General features: G+C 44.2%; 1 pseudogene; it reads right to left on the bottom strand.

Moving 5' to 3' along the window:
* Positions 1–3,021: 3,021 nt before the first annotated feature.
* Positions 3,022–3,563, bottom strand: LOC147416543 (uncharacterized; annotated as a pseudogene).
* Between the last annotated feature and the right edge of the window lie 13,410 nt (positions 3,564–16,973).

Here is a 16,973-nt window from a genome sequence, read left to right as displayed (position 1 = left end):
CTTCCATTTCCTTTGTATTTTCATTAGTTTTCTTTGTTGTTTGGGTGAGAAAGCCTCTCTATGCTTACAGCACTCCTAAGGTTTCAAACACTCAAATAATTTTACCAACTAGGACTAGTAGTCAAGTAAATGAGTTAACCTAAAGTCACGGCCTCCTAACCTCAAGGCTCATCAATAAAACTAAACTCTAAGTCAATTAACTAAAAAAAGGACAAGTTTATACATCTTTAATGGCAGATAACAAAACATAATTGAATGCACTTAATCAAACCAAGAAGAAGCCACAATCAACAAAATATAAATGTACAAAACCATATAGCATAGGAAGGAGTACACCTGTGTGTGGGATCGATGAAGAGGTCGATGTCATGGAAGCTCCTCGTGTCTGGAGATACATCATGTCTACATGGTCGTCCAATCTCCATGGGCAAGCTAATGTCTGTCTACGTGCTGCATCAAAAGATCAACAAAAGCACTGTACCTCCAAGAGGTATGTCAGCAGCAAGATAAAATAACAAAAGTAACAGAATAATAAAATAAAACAACCTGGATATCCATAGGGAAAAAATCCAAAAGGGGAAAAATGCCTCTGGTGAATGCACACAAATCTAGTGCACATATCAATATGATCAAATCTCAAATCTTGTGCAACTAGGAGTCAAAAGAGAGCTCTCACCATGAAGCATGATCTGCAATCTCTTAGCTTGATCTCTAATAGTTAAGGGCTGGCTAACACCTAGCTCCATATGTAAAGTCTGCTCAACAACACAAGGAATGGGTGTAGGGTGGGCATCAGCCTCTACTCGAATAGTCTGTGGAAGGCTCTTCGATAGCCAAATCTTAAAATGCTCACGCTCTCGTAGGGATGTCAATCTGAGCTCTCCTAGAGTGTCTACGTGTGCATCTAGCTCTAGGACATACTATCTGTTGTGAAGGTACCGACCTCTCTAGGGGTAGTCTCATCTCTCGACATCTTGCTCGTGGAGGTCTCCCTCTAGGGTATGATCTTGTATGCGTTGGGTGTGCTACCGCTCGTGGCCTAGGTACCCAAACATGTCTTTGTCCCTTAAAGTAATCATGTGCCTCAAGTGATCGTCTAGATGTGAGCCAACCATGTAAAAGTCCGTTGTCGGTCATATGGCTCCTTAGAAAAATGATCGTGTCATCACAAGGTAAAAATCTAGCATGTATCTCGTCACGGGGAACAAATACCTGTTGGTTGTCCTGGAAGCTCTACGTGGAGAGCTACGTGCCTGATCTATCGTGTGTCGCTCCTCAGTGGCACTACTCATCGTCGAAAAGCCTCTTCCTAGAGAAGGCTCTACACATGGCTGAGATGCCTATGTACGTGGTCTCCAAACAAGTCTAGCAGGCTCTATCGTATCCCTACATAGGGTGTCAGTAGATGCCACTCTAGTCCGTGTACGTCCATGTATCTGTGGTGTAACCTCTATCTTTGTGGTGTCAGTAATGTGGTCTCTAGGAACCTGATCTAGAAAAGTACGGCTCGTGGCTGGTCTCCGCTCAATCGGGTGATCTGATCGTGAATCGGCACTTGTAGATGGCACTAGGGCAACATCTATATGTGGGGCTGCTCTCTCTGTGACTCACTGGTTATGACACCGCTATGCAAGCTAAAAGAGTGGGATAGCGATGCCGTCGGCTCTGCATCTTCTCTCATAGGGGGATCTACTCTCGTAGATGTCTCTAGCTTGACAGCTATCTCTAAGGGCCTCTGTGAGGTCGGCATATCTAAACAAGGATGCTCAAGGGAAGCTAGAATCTATGGAGTGGTCTCATCTATAACAAAGCCATCGGAGTCACACACTCTATGACTCTGTGAGATCTCTCGCTATGTGTTGGAAGTCTCGTGGATAAGTGTGGTAGGTGGTGTAGGATCCCTAACAATACTCTGACTGGGCTCTAGTCTCAGGGGCTCTACCTGTGGGTGGTAGGCTAGGTGCTGGAGCTATCTCTCGTGGCACACTATCATCCTCATCTGGCATCTCCCAAGGTGTAGAATACGATGTGACAAAAGAAGCCTAGGAGGTGATCTCACTAGCTGTGGAGCTAGCATGGTCGTCGTGGGTAAACATAAATCATCATGTCTAAGTTGAGGGTAGTAGGGTAGATCTATAGTCAAAACATATACTGCATGATCGACATCCCAAAAATCGCTCACGTGGATCTCCTATCAAATATGCAAGAAGGCGGACTGAAGGATCTCTGGATCCACCACTCGTCACGCGTCTGTACCTACGACCAAGCTCATCTAGATATGTCACGGTTTGCTCAACTCTCTGAAGCTCCACTAGCCTAGGATGTGTCTATGTGTCTAGGCTGTCATCTGGGTGTGCTCGCTCAATGTCATCAAAATCAAGGGTCTCAATCAAGAGAGACTGCTCTCCGAGCTCATTAATAAAAACTGCTTTAACGGCTTGTGGGTAGGCTCTCACAATCTGCCTAGGTGTAGAAATCATGCGCTGCGGGGTGGCTAGCCTCACAAGGGGTGATCATAAGTGTCAACATAATATGCAACCTCTTGTGGAGATCGGCCTACTATATGCAAGATCTGACCGTGATATCTCTCATGCTATCCTAGTCTCTCTGGTCTTGGATAATGTCTAAAGGTTGCGGGTCAGTGGTCTAGGGGCACTCATATCTACAATGGGTGATCTACCGGGCCCTACCTCTGGTGCTCTCAACTGGGGTGATTTGGGTCGTCATAGACTCTTTTGTATGCTCTCTAATTTGTGTCATCAAAGGCTGGCATGGGTCTCTAGAGGGTGCAAGGTGTCAAGGTTGAGACTCTCTAAAGTACGTGTCTCGAAGGCTCTGGGTCTCTATCTGTGGCTCACTCTGAGTGGTACGCAAAGTGCTAGCAATCGCCTTGTACATCGCTCTAGACTCGTGATAGCTCGAAACGCTTGCGGAAAATCAAGTCTAGGTGAGGAGAATCCTGGCGGTGGTTTCCCGAGTGATGTGGGTGGTGGCACTGTGTCTAAAGGAGGTGAGGCACTCCTACTCGAAGTAGGGCGTTGGGTCGGTCAAGGATCGTACGGCAATCCACAAGTCAAAAAGTAAAGCTCAGTGCCTGTGGTGCTCATGTAGCATTTGTCTTTAGGCTCGCCAACTAGTGTCACAACATCTGTGGATAGGCGTCTACTAGAAGTGCGACACTCTAATCGATATATGCGCTGAGAGCACTATCTATATAGATCACTCGAGGACCTACCCGCTATATGTAACCTGCACGGGATGGTCGAAGGCCTCAAGGCAATCATGTGCATGTACTAGCTCTATCTCCTCTAGCCTAATCAAATGGTCGGCCACATACGTGGCGCGATAGTCATCTCTAAATGTGCCATCCCGCGTGTCATCGGGAAGGACTCGCACCACCTGGAGGGTCTGTGTGGGGCCAAAGGAGGCGCGGCACTGGACAAAGAAATGTCCATATGTGTCCTTGTAAAAGGGCCGGCCTCTGTGCTCGCCTACAAGTGTGAGCAATGTGTACTCAGAGCACGAAGTGGTCATGGCCATCATATGTGCGCTCTCGGCGTGTGATAAGCCTCTAAACCTCATCAACTCGTCGAATGTAGATTAAAATCAAAATCTGCACTATATCGAGGTTATGCGTACAATCGGACTCAAATCTGGCGAAATCTGGCAAAACCTAACTCTCGAACGTATCTGCTCTAAATGTGTATAATCGTGTGTACATGCGCGCGAGCGTCGAGTATGTGGGGCGTGTGATGCGTGTTGAATATGTGCGAGAAGCAAAGAAAGAAAGAAAAAAAAATCAGTTTTTTTTTTTTGGACGTGTGTGTGTGTGAATCCGAGAGAGAGAAAGAGACAAAAAGAGAAAATCAAGGAAGTGTTTAATGGAGATCTTTTGTGTGGGTGAGTGAAAGAGGGCAAAGAGACAAAATGAGAAAATCAAGGAGTGATTAAGGGAAAGAGACAAAGACAGAAAGTCAAGGAATATTTGAGTGGGGGATCTTTTGTTGTGTGTGTGACGTGTGTGAGTGAAAAAAACAAAGAGAAAATCAAGGAATATTTAAAGGGGGACGGTTTTTGTGTGTACGTTTTGTTTTTTTTGGACGTGTGTATGTGTGTGTGTGTGTGAATCCGAAAGAGAGAAAGTAAGAAAAATGAAGAGGGGTGTATGTTTGTGTATATGTGTATGTGTGTGTGTGTGTGTGTGTGTTTAGCACATCAATTGCCAACCAAACCAAGACCCGTTTTTAACCTCTTTTTTGTCTATTTTTGGCCAAAAAATTAGCGGAGTTGGTGGTTCAATTAGAATATTTCTATGCATACACTTGTTTACCACTAATCCAACATGACAATACAATCATAAACACTCCAATTTGCCACTTGCAATTAGTTTAATTATGTGTGTATACACAAACACAATTAAGCCTAAAATGCACTAATTAATCACACACAATTCTATCGAAATTTGGACAACAGTTCGATGCAAAATTGGAAAAAAAAAAAACCATAAACCATATCAACATAGTGACCATAATCAATCAATGGTTTTATATCAAACACATTAGCATCAAAATTGCCAAAAAACAAGCACCAATTTGTACACATTTACCCTCACGTTGGCATACACTAGTGCACATAGATTTGCACCGATTAAGTGCTCCTAATCAATTTTCAAACCTGCATTTTAATTTTAGATTTTAAAGTGGGTTAATGCACTCACATTACAACAAGAATCGTGTCGATTTCTCCACTCCAATTGACGATTACACACGTTGGAGAGGGGGAATGGGGAACACATCCGACACACACGCAATGGCCCCTATATAGCTCAGGGTATTCACAACATCCCTATCCTCTCGAAAACACCTTCAAAAAAAGACGATTCACACTAGCAGGGCCTCACCTGCACTTCGCCCAACGCACACACAACGCACACACGTGTTGCACAATCCTCAGAAAGTGATCACACCGATCTTGCCCGCTTCCAGCACTTCCACAACTCAACACCTCTCTCTTTCTCTCTCACACACACCGGGGCCCGGGGGGGCGCACACGTTCACACACACCGGCACCACACACCCTGGAGACGAGCAAAGAAGAAAGGGGGAAAGGGAGAAAAGACAATGCCAAAAAACGGCAATAATAGCTTATTTTTCAACGAAAAAAACCTATACAGGATCCATATGGTCTACTCATGGCTGCACTATAGCCATCACAGCTTCATACAGAGGGGCATAGACCTCCCTCAAAGTTCGACTCTCGTCGGTACCCACCTCGACGAGAAAAACTCACTCTAGCTTCGCTTCGACAACATCTTCTCCTCTTGGCAGCCCTCGCTGGCTCCTTCTCTTGCAAATCCCTCGCTCTTTTGAACCGCTTCACAGACCACACCTTGTGTGCCGGCTTCGATCACCGAGCACACGCACATGAAGGTCTCTTTCTTCCTCCTTCTCAATTCTCTTTTGCAAGAAGAAAAACCCTCCTCTTTTCGAGCCGCTGCCCCTTACTTTCACCTCTTTTCTTTCCAAGGAGAAAAAAAAAACTTCTTTTTTTAGCAACTGAGCCGGCGCTACTGCCCTTTGGATCTTCTGTGTGAGTTTTAGCCCCTTGGCTTAACTTATGAGGTTAGCGTTCTTTTTCTTTTCCAACTCCAGCCACCTTTCCCTTTGCATTTACAACCCACAACCAAAGGGTTTTTAAGCCCTCATTTCCACACAGTCGGTGCTTCCCCATGGCGCTAAATATCCACTACATCAATGCACTCGAACCCCGTCCTGCTAGCTCAAAGCCATAAGAAAATTTTCCTGCACTCCAAAGTTCTCGAGCTCGCCAATTGAAACCGCTAAAGGACCGAAAAAATGCTTGTGACCGCCTTACATTCTCCTTGGCATGTCCAATCGCCCATGATTTCGATTTCCAAGCCCGTCGATTTCAACTGACCCCACTCAATGCATGCTACCTTGCCAAACCTGGTCGAGGCAAGAAAAACACCCGGCGGCACATCTTTTAATGCGGACAACCTTCCACACACCCGGCCCCCGAAAAAGTTTCAACTGTCCGTATCGTTTGAGCTCCGTATGGCGAACCGAAAGGACCGGCATGATCGACAGCTTGAGCTTTACACGTGTATTCATTGATCCCATTTTTCACCACATGTGTGTACCTGCTTTGTCCGTCGGGACCTGCAAAGCATCCCACTTCAACTTGCCATATCTCGCACATCTGGGCTCCGTTTGACGAGCCGTCTGGATCAGCTTCTAGAGCACATCAAGCATCACATTTCGGCACACAAAACCATCACTTCTGACACATGAGGCCACCATCCAATTTAGCACCTGGTAGCATACCATCGGCCTAAAAAGCCACATCAAACCTACACTTTCGCCACGACATTCTCTCCCAAGGCCTTCGTTCCTGCTTTAGACCTTTGCCATGCGCATGCTAGCACCCTTTGCACTGCATAGCACACTTTCCAGCGCGAACCAACTTTGGCTGCACCATCATTGCCCACCCCTTGTTGAACATTTATGTTCAACCACAAACAGGCTTATTGCACTAAAAAAACTGCCACACCAAAACAAACTCTCTGCACACCACAAAACCACCTAAGATATGTACAAAACCTGACATCTATCATCCGCCACATTTGCACCTACGGGTTGCCCAACCCCCTGCTTTACCTGTCATTAACCGCCTGGATCAAACACCATGTATTGGTCTCTTCCGTCCACCTGTAACACCCTCCCATAGTGCTGCATCCTAGAACATAGCCAATCTTCCACAAAAGCTGCCCTCGGCATGCTTCAACTACTCCCAACATTCATTGGCATATTGTCCGCTTCCAAATAACACCACCAAAAGCATCACCACTGTCCGAGTATACATCATCATTCACATTGAACATACCATGCCCTCCCTCCCAACCATATAACACAAGATCCTCCTCAAGCAAATCCTGCACCTGCTCGACAGCCCACTGCACAACTGTGTTTATCAGCATCCCCTTCAACCACCATATGCAAACTTCCTTTGACAGCTTGAACAAGTCCACATCCTTGGACTTTTCTTCATGCTCAACCACTCCGCTTAGCGGGCAACTCTTTCAACATTGGCACCTTGGTCGCTATCACTTCCATACTCACCTCCATACCTGCCTCTGTCGGCACAACCATAGCACCAGACTTTTGCTCTTCCAAAAAAATTGCCAGATGTAGAGGGACAGACCCTCGAATCATCTGCATTCTAGTCAAAGCTTTCCCTACAAGCACCTGTGTCTCTTCATCCATCTCGCCCACCGGGCCATCAAACCCCCAATCATCTTAATCTTCAATGCATTCTTGGCCAAAAGAACCTGTATCCAAGGAACTACTTGTACAATCCATAGGAAATTGCAGCTGCTCTTCCCTTTGATAAGTATCCAATGCCTCTTTCTTGCCATCTTCTTCAACCTGTTCTTCTGCCTTAGCCACAACAACACTCTCCTTCTTGGGAAACTTTTGTATCCGTCGTACAATCAAAGCACCTTCCATAGCCACCTTGACAAGCATTGTCATCAGCATAGTGCTACACAACACCCTCACTTGCATGTCGTCGTTCTCAAGCTCCGACACTCTTCCTTGCTCTTCATTCATAGTGGCAACCACCACATCTTCATGCATATAACAAGGCAACTTTACCTTTACCAATACTGGCTCTTCGGACTCTGTCTCGCAACTTGTATCTCTATCCTCCTCACTTGTTTCCCAAAAGCTTGAGCTTGTAGCCTCATCGTCTTTACCATAGGCCGATTCAGTATCAGCATCATCGTCTCTAGCCACTCCACAAAAGCTGGACCATCGTCGTGCCCACTTTCTTCATCCAACCCCAAGCTCTCGGCACCTACCATTTGGCACGATCTGTTACCCTTTCATACAAGCACTCCACGAGAACAGGCTCCACCTCTTCAAGTTGCACTGGACACTTGGCATCTAATAACTCCTCTACACACATGCTCTCTTTAACAAAAGTCTCATCTTTGCTGACAAGCTCCTCCACAATCGGCATAGACGTTTTATCAATAGGTAGTTCCCAAGGAACATAGTCAATCAAAGGTCTTACTCTAACAGGCTCCACACTTCGCATCACCGGCACCATCCTCGACGGACCCACAGAACAAACTGCTGCTTCAACATGCACACAATCTGCAGGCTTTAACAAGCCTAACTCGAGCTTCCTTTTCATTTTTCCTGCTCTTCACCCGGGCAACTCTGACTGCCTCGGCATAAGTCTTTGGCTCTCATCATCCACTTTATCTCGAACTCGAGGACACAGGCAAGCTAGGAATTTCTCCAGCTTGAAACCATCCGCATTGACCACTTGGGTGGCAGCAACTAGATCACTCCAACAAGCTTCGAACTTATCAACAAAAGCATCAAAATTTCCACTTACTTCTTGTCGCAACCCTTTAATCTTTGCATCCGCTTCAACAGCCGACACCACTTTTCGAAACCTGTGTAGAAACCGCTCTCGAAAACCACCTGCTTATTTGCAGCTTGCAGACCATCAAACCAGGCTTTTTCTGTACCTCGCAGCACCAACGAAACTGTCTCCAGCTTTTCTTCATCACTCCACATTTGCAATGAGAGCATAGATAACTAGAAATCTGCCAGCCACTCATCCGCATCTGCCAGCCAACACTCTGCCACATTTGCAACGAGAGCATAAATAACTCGAAATCTGCCAGCCAACACTCTGCCACATTTTTGCTTATAAACACATCACCAGGGAGCAATCAGTGTGCTCCTCCGTGGGGGCACCAGAAGATGGAGAGGGGGAATGGGGAACACACCCGACACACACGCAATGGCCCCTATATAGCTCAGGGTATTCACAACACCCTTGTCCTCTTGAAAACACCTTCAAAAAAAGACGATTCACACTAGTAGGGCCTCGCCTGTACTTCGCCCAACACACACACAACGCACACACGCGTTGCACAATCCTCAGAAAGTGATCACACCGATCTTGCCCACTTCCAACACTTCCACAACTCAACACCTCTCTCTCTTTCTCTCTCACACACACAGGGGGCCCGACCACATCAATGCACTTGAATTCCGTCCTGCTAGCTCAAAGCCATAAGAAATTTTTCCTGCACTCCAAAGTTCTCGAGCTCGCCAATTGAAACCGCTAAAGGACCGAAAAATGCTTGTGACCGCCTTACATTCTCCTTGGCATGTCCAATCGCCCATGATTTCGATTTCCAAGCCGTCGATTTCAACTGACCCCACTCAATGCATGCTACCTTGCCAAACCTGGTCGAGGCAAGAAAAACACCTGGTGGCACATCTTTTAATGCGGACAACCTTCCACACACCCGGCCCCCGAAAAACTTTCAATTGTCCGTAACTTTCTCGTTTGAGCTTCGAATGGCGAACCGAAAAGACCGGCATGATTGACAGCTTGAGCTTTACACGTGTATTCATTGATCCCATTTTTCACCACATGTATGTACCTGCTCTGTCCGTCGGGACGTGCAAAGCATCCCACTTCAACTTGCCATATCTCGCACATCTGGGCTTTGTTTGACGAGCTGTCTGGATCAGCTTCTAGAGCACATCAAGCATCACATTTCGGCACACAAAACCATCACTTCGGACACATGAGGCACCATCCAATTTAACACGTGGCAGCATACCATCGGCCTAAAAAGCCACATCAAACCTACACTTTCGCCATGATATTCTCTCCCAGGGCCTTCGTTCCTGCTTTAGACCTTTGCCATGCGCATGCTAGCACCCTTTGCACTGCATAGCACACTTTCCAGCGTGAACCTTGGCTGCACCAACGTGTGTGTGTAGGCAACCGCTTCACCGCATCTCCACCTACAAGCACCTATCACAAAGCATCATGTGCAGCATCATTTTTCTTCAAATCAAACACATAATCATGAAGGCAAAACATCCAATTAGAGATTCATTCATGTGTAGCACCGAAAACACACAAGATTAGTGAGTAAGTAGACATCAAAGTTAGCATAAATCACACACATAATTACATACTTTCTAATCACTCAAATGATGAAAAATTGATGAAATTTCAACCCGTAAGAGTGATGCACAAGCCTTTAATTAGGCACATAAACATGTAAAACACTCCAATTGTTAGCGGATTAGTAGTAAATTAGTGATCAATTAGTGAAAATGAAGAGAAAACATGAAAATTACACACAACTTTCTAACAAAATCTCATCACAAATCAACCATTCATCATCACCAATACCTAATCCTAATGAAAATTAGAAACTCAAACCATCACACGGCTGATCCTCTAGCTTAGGAGCTCGATCCCTGGCAATGGCGCCGATGTTGGTGGTCATAGCACAACGCACAACCCACCGACATAATGTCAATCCGGTGGATCGGAACCCGGCTAGTGCATGGAAGCATGGATGCACCTAATGTGATGGAATGAGGACTCTAGGAAGAGGGGTAAAGCAAGAGAGGAGAAGAGGGAAAGCCGATGAAGCAAGATCTATGCACACACACTCTCAATCTACACTCTAACTCTCTAATCATGCAGACAATCGTGTATCCCTTTGCTCTAATCTCAAGCACACACACTCTAATCACACATTAAGCATACACAAAGAAGCCTAATGAGAGAAATGTATGCAGCTCACGTACACACACACACACACTCTCTCTAATCTAGCACACATGTGAAGCAAGAATGCTCAAACAAGAGGGAAAAGTTGAGAGAGAAGAGAAGATTAACACTAATTATACGCCATTAACACACATAAGCTTGAAAGACAAGAGAAAGTAGAGAGAGAATAGCTTCCATTAATCCCAATGATTACTACACATGATGTGGAAGATCCAAGCTCCATAGCCACTCCTCTTCTTCTTCTCCACACTCCCTCACACTCTCCTCTCTAAGAATGCCCTTCACATCTTGTGAATGGACTTATATACAAGGGCTTTTAAAAATGGGCGGCCGGGCCAAAAAATGTATAACATGCTACAGGTATCTAGGCTCATCTAATCATCAATGTACAACTTGGAACCCACTGTGGAGCCCGTAAATACAAATATATGCATACACATATGTGTATACACCAATGGAAGCATAATGCATGTCGTTGACGCTCGCCTGTCAACACCATTTCTATCTAGTAAGGGCTTTGCGGCAGCCCCAATATTTTAGAGAGCCAAGGGGACCAGTGTAATATGGAGTTCTTAAAGTATCTGGTTACTTCCCCCCATTCCAAAACCTGAGCAACACTTTTTCACTTCCTCATCAGCTCCCCTAAGAGTCCACCATATCTAAGATAAGACTACTTTGGGTCGAGAAGTTTGTCGTGCATCACAACCCCCTTCCACTTTCCCCCTTTTGATCCCAATTTTGTTGCATCAAGCATTTCCTTGGTCATGATAGCCCAAGCTTGGTCCTGTTTAGCCAATGAGACCATAAATTTGGCACAAAGGGCCTCAGCATGAGATACAGGGTTAAGAATGCCGAGCCCTCCTTGGTCTACAAGGCGAGCAACTACCTCCCATCTAGCCCACTGCCATGGCCGGGAGGTTTTCGTGTTGTTCTTCCAAAGAAACCTTTTCACTGGTTTTAAGAATTCTTTCCAGTTACACTTAGCCATCTTGAGCACAGGACTGAGGAAAGCAATATATGGGATTATAAAAGCATTGATCACTCTAATCCGGCTTTGGAAGGGTAGGAGAACAAACTACCACCTTCTCATTTGGGCACTTATTTTTTCAATGACCCATTGAAATATTTGACTGTGGGTTACATCCACCCCTACGGAGGCTCCCAAGTGTCTAAATATACACCCTTTTGAGATAATCTCTCTTGTCCAGACTGCAGGGTCAAAAGAGTCGTTCTCCGACAAGGAGATTAGTCTTGACTTCTCTATATTGCACTTGGATCCCGAGGCCATGGCAAATGTTTGCACAATCTCTAGAGCTCTCCTGAAAACTTGAGGGCACGCCTTCAAGAATAGGAGCGAATCGTCTACGAACATTTTGGCTAGTAGTTGGTTGTTGCCCAGCAATGCCAGACCTTGAATCTCTCCCGGTGCTGTACTGGCTTCGAGCATTGTAATGAGAGGATGGGACCCCGATGGCAAATAGCAAGGGGGCCAGCGGAAATCCTTGCTTAATAGACTTTTAACCTCAAAAGATCCCACAATTCTGTCATTAAACAGTAGCTGTGATTGGCTGCCACCGCCTAGTGTGCGTATGAGGCGACAAGGCGAGGCCCAAAGCCCAGAGATCCCATAACTTCTTCTATATAGTACCATTCTATCCTATCATAGGCTTTGTCAAGGTCCAGCTGTAGCAAGATGCACTCTTTCTTGGAGAAGGATGCATAATCTATTCCTACCATTGCTACCAAGATATTGTCATATATAGATCTCTTTTTAATGAGCCCGTGTGATGCGGAGAGATGATCCGACTCACGATGGGGGCAAGTCTGAGAGCTATCGCCTTGGCAATATTTTGTACGTTACTGACATCATCGTAATGGGACGCCAATGTTTAAGTTGAGAGCAGCAAATCTATTTGGGGATGGGCTTGATAAGCCCTCTCTTAACATTGCATTCAACGACTCTTTCGAAACAGCTAGATTTGGCCATCCGTGTGACTGGACCCTTGAGATCATCCCAAAATTACCTGGAGAATTCAGTCGTCAATCCATCCCAGCCGGGGGACTTTTCATTGCCAAGAGATTTAGTAACGTTGCGTTGAGCATTCCTCCTCAGAGAAGCCTTTTCCATGTGGTTGGCTTCCTCTTGGGAACCTTCTTTTCAGACACTTCCAAGTAAAGATGCCCGGGCTTCTTCCACTTCCTGAGATTGGGTCTCTGGCTGGCCGATAATCGGCTGAGATACTTGAGCATAAGTGCAACCATCTTATCTGGTTTTGAATTGTATTCCTTTCTCATCATCTAGCACTTGCCACGTGCCTCGACTTTTCCCTCACTTTCAGAGCCCTACTCCTCCAAAGGCTCTTTCACAAGTGTCTCTTGGGTCCGCTCCACATTCAAACGTGTGCCATATGTGTGTTGTATGGTGCTCACATCCGTCACCTCACTTGGTTATTGGAGGGATGGCCAAAATGTTGTCCGTTCTCCTGTCAAATAGATGGACCGGTGCCAGTGTCTTGTCGTACCTAAATCATAACAGCCTCAGAGAATTTATATCCTGGGGCATCACTATCACTCTGTGGGCATGAGCTGTGAGCATGTAGTTGTCTTGGAATAGCTCAATCAGAAAGTCCTTGGCTACCTCTTGGAGGCAACCCATTGCACTTTTGGCCCACCGAAAATCAAAATTTGCGCTCTCACAAATTTGGCAAACTACTCTTTGAAAGGGTAACTTAGGAATAGAAACAGAAACATCCTCTTGAGTTTGTGCAGCTCAAGCAGGGATGGTGGAGCTTGCCTCGGTCTTTGTGTTGCATTCATTGCATCGTTTCTAATGCAATTATAAGGATGGCTAAAATAACATTGTGACTTGTGCATTAGTTTTTGAAACGTCCATTGGTGTAGCCCTCTAAGTTATTTGCTTTGTCCGCACCACCTCCATGTTGAGTGTGACTGAAATAACCAGTACGAGCTTGGTAGTGGGTTTTTTTCATGCCCTATGTAGACCAAACACCCAAGCTCCCATATTGCCTTGCAAACCAAGGCATGTGGCTGCAGATAATGTGTTGCACACAAAGCATGCATACATTATAAGGATGAGTATTCGCATTTCAAAAGATTATCATGTCTTCAAATAAAGTACAGTACCATGTAGTGAGTAATATGTTGATTTGTCCATGTACTTATGAATGTTTTGTTGTAGGTCTCCACGGCTTCTTGGAAATTTGTATAGTTGCCATCAATCCATGAATTCAATTTGCAGAACCTGAATATTGTGTCCAAATTTTTCCATACCTTCGCTTTGCAAGTCCTTGCTGCACCATTGTCTACATGGTCAACTATAGCATTGTGCACATTTTTCCACCTGTTGTATCTTAATGCTTGTCTTTCTTGTGCACTTCGGCTTTTGCATTGTCATCTAGTTATGGGCACTGGAAGGAAGATTCGGGTTTTCACACCACCAATGGATAGCTTCTTTGGAACATCGCGGCCATTTTTCGATCTCTTCTCATCCTGCTCTATCTTAACATGTTTTCCATGCAAGGTCGTCTCTAAGGCTGAGATTGCCCTTTGCTTTGTAGATAGAGGTTGAGTGGTCCAGGAAAAGAGATGTAAAGAAACATTAGTTTTTCTATTATTCTACAAAGTGCATGCATTGTGCATATGTGTACTCTAGATAGTGGGATATCCAAAATGGGTCGAAAGTTAGGTTCGTGCAGATGCCTATCCAGAACTCTCCTCCAAAATGGTTTTTCAAGGATGTAAACCCCTCTCATGCAATACAAGCAAGGGATTTTTCTTGTTGCTCCTTTAGAAATGTTGTACATGCATTTCAAGGTTTTTAGGTCTTCAGCCATGTATTGTACACAATGCTTCCAATATCGGATTAAGAACTTAAAGTAACCATTGACAATTAGGAAGACATTTCCCATGGTATTAAGAGAAGATCTCTAATGTCTATCTTGGTCAAACTAGTTTAGTCAGACTTCTTGATTCATAAACCTAGACAAAAGATTGACATAAAATTATATTGAATGTTATGTTTAATACTAAGCAAATCTGTTGAATATTGTGCTACCAATCACAATTAAAGCAGACAAACATGGATGCTAAAAAAGACAAGAGGCAATGAAATGGACAAGAAACACCTGTTCGTGTTGATGATTGCGCCCGATTTGAAGAGTGAACTAGACAAATATTGTGTGAAGTTCAAAATCCCAACTACTGTAATGCGTTCCCGTACACACTAGAAAACACAAGGAATACCTCTAGGAGGCACATCAGTGAGAAGAGGAACAAACCTTTATTGAAAAAAACAAAACAACATAAAGAACCCTAACCTAAGTATTTACACCCTCCTATAGTGTCAAGGGAATAGGATATTGTATAGATGGGTGGGTAGCCCTAAGTCTAAACCCCTATCCTCGTCATCATCAAGAAAAATAAAGTCAACAAAGTCTAAACCCCATTTTTCAAATGGTTGAGTCACTTTAATAGGATGTAAGGACATCTTATCCTTTCGTTGTGTGATCATGTACGTTGGCATTCATCACACCTTTTGCAAAAAGTGATGCATCCTTGAGTAAGGTAGGCCACCAATAGCCTGATTGCAACACCTTTCTAGCAGTTAGTTTCCTTGAGAAATATCCTCTAGCTCTACCCATTTGGGCTTCTTGTAGTATGTATAAATACTCATCCTCATGAGCACAACGTCTAAGAATATTGTCCTTTCCTATCTTGTAGAGAGTTCCTGCAATTAGAGAATAAGGTTCACATTCCTTCAATAGTTTTTGAGCGATATCCTTACAAATCTCTTTGGGTGGAAAAGCATTAACTAAAAATTTCACAATCTTCTCACTCCATTCATGCATGGTCTTGACTAGGAATAGGAAAGTATCGGGCAATTCATCATCTATTCCAATAGGGGCTTCACCATCGGGTATGCGAGACAAATGATCCACCATGACATGTCTTTTACCATGTCTCACCACAATGGTAAAATAAAACTCAAGTAGAATTAATAACCATCGTGTAATTCTTTCGTGGAACAAGGTTTATTTACTAGATACAACAATGCTTGATGATCCACATAGAAAACAAACTTGTTGGCAAGAAGGTAGTAGCAAAATTCTTAACTGCATAATCATAGCTAAACCTTCCTGTTGTGTAGTGGTGTATTTCCTCTCAGCATCATTTAATTGACGACTTGCAAAGCTAATGCGATGGTCCAATTTTATGTTCTCCTAGTTGAGCTAGAAACACATCCAATAGCAAAATTTGATGCATCAATATGCACATGGAAAATTATATTCCAATCGGGCACTCGTAGGATGGGAGCACTTGTCAAGTCCTTTTTTAATAACTCATAAGCACGGTCACACTACGCAGTCCAATGGAACTCAATAAGATGCTTGTACAATGGGCGAGCTATCTCGGTAAAGTTTAAAATAAACCGCCAGTAATAACCAACATGGCCCATGAACCTTTGAACTCCTTTATAGTTTGTAGCTGGTGGCAAAATTGAAAATGGCTTTAATTTTTCTCTCATCTATGGAAATCCCATTTTTGGATACTACATGCCCTAAAATGACTCCATGTTTAACACAAAATTGGCATTTAAAAGGGTTTAATGAGATGCACTAATCTGCATTTTTCAAACACTTTTTGTAAACATGATAGATATTCTTTCCAAGAAGAATAAACACAAAGGTCATCTAAGAAAGCTTCACAAAACTCCCTCAAATATTCCCTAAAAGCAGTGTTTATCAATCTTTGGAAGGTAGCAGAGGCATTGGTTAAGCCAAAATCCATAACACAAAATGCGAACACTCCAAATTCGATTATAAAAGTGGTTTTAGCTTGGTCCTCTAGTGCAATTGTGATTTAATTGTAGCCAGAGTACCCATCTAAAAAGCTATAAGCTTCCTTCCCTACAACTTTTTCAAGCACATGTTTCGAATATGGTAAGGGGTATGGTCTCTACTAGTGGCGTCATTGGCCTTCTTGAGATCCATGCACACTCTTAGTTTCCTATTCTTTTTGGCATGATAACTATTGAAGACACCCACTCTGAGTGCTCGATAGGGTATATGAATCCGCATTTGACAAGCTTTTCAATCTCTTCTTGAACAATCTTTACATACTTAGGATTCACTGGGTAGGGTCATTCTTGGACTGGTTTAGCCATGCTATTCATGGGAATTGTATGTTGCACCACGGAAGGTGGAACACCTTTCATATCATGATGTGTCCAAGCAAATATATCCTTGAATTCCTTGAGAAGCTCCTTAAGTACATATTCCTCTATCAGATCTTGGGCAATGAAAACAAGT

The sequence above is a fragment of the Adiantum capillus-veneris genome, unplaced genomic scaffold, assembly GCF_014529385.1.
Source record: "Adiantum capillus-veneris isolate H3 unplaced genomic scaffold, ASM1452938v2 Hic_scaffold_837, whole genome shotgun sequence".
NCBI lineage: Eukaryota > Viridiplantae > Streptophyta > Polypodiopsida > Polypodiales > Pteridaceae > Adiantum > Adiantum capillus-veneris.
Note: the sequence above shows the minus strand (reverse complement) of the source record. Positions and strands in the feature narration are given on the sequence as shown.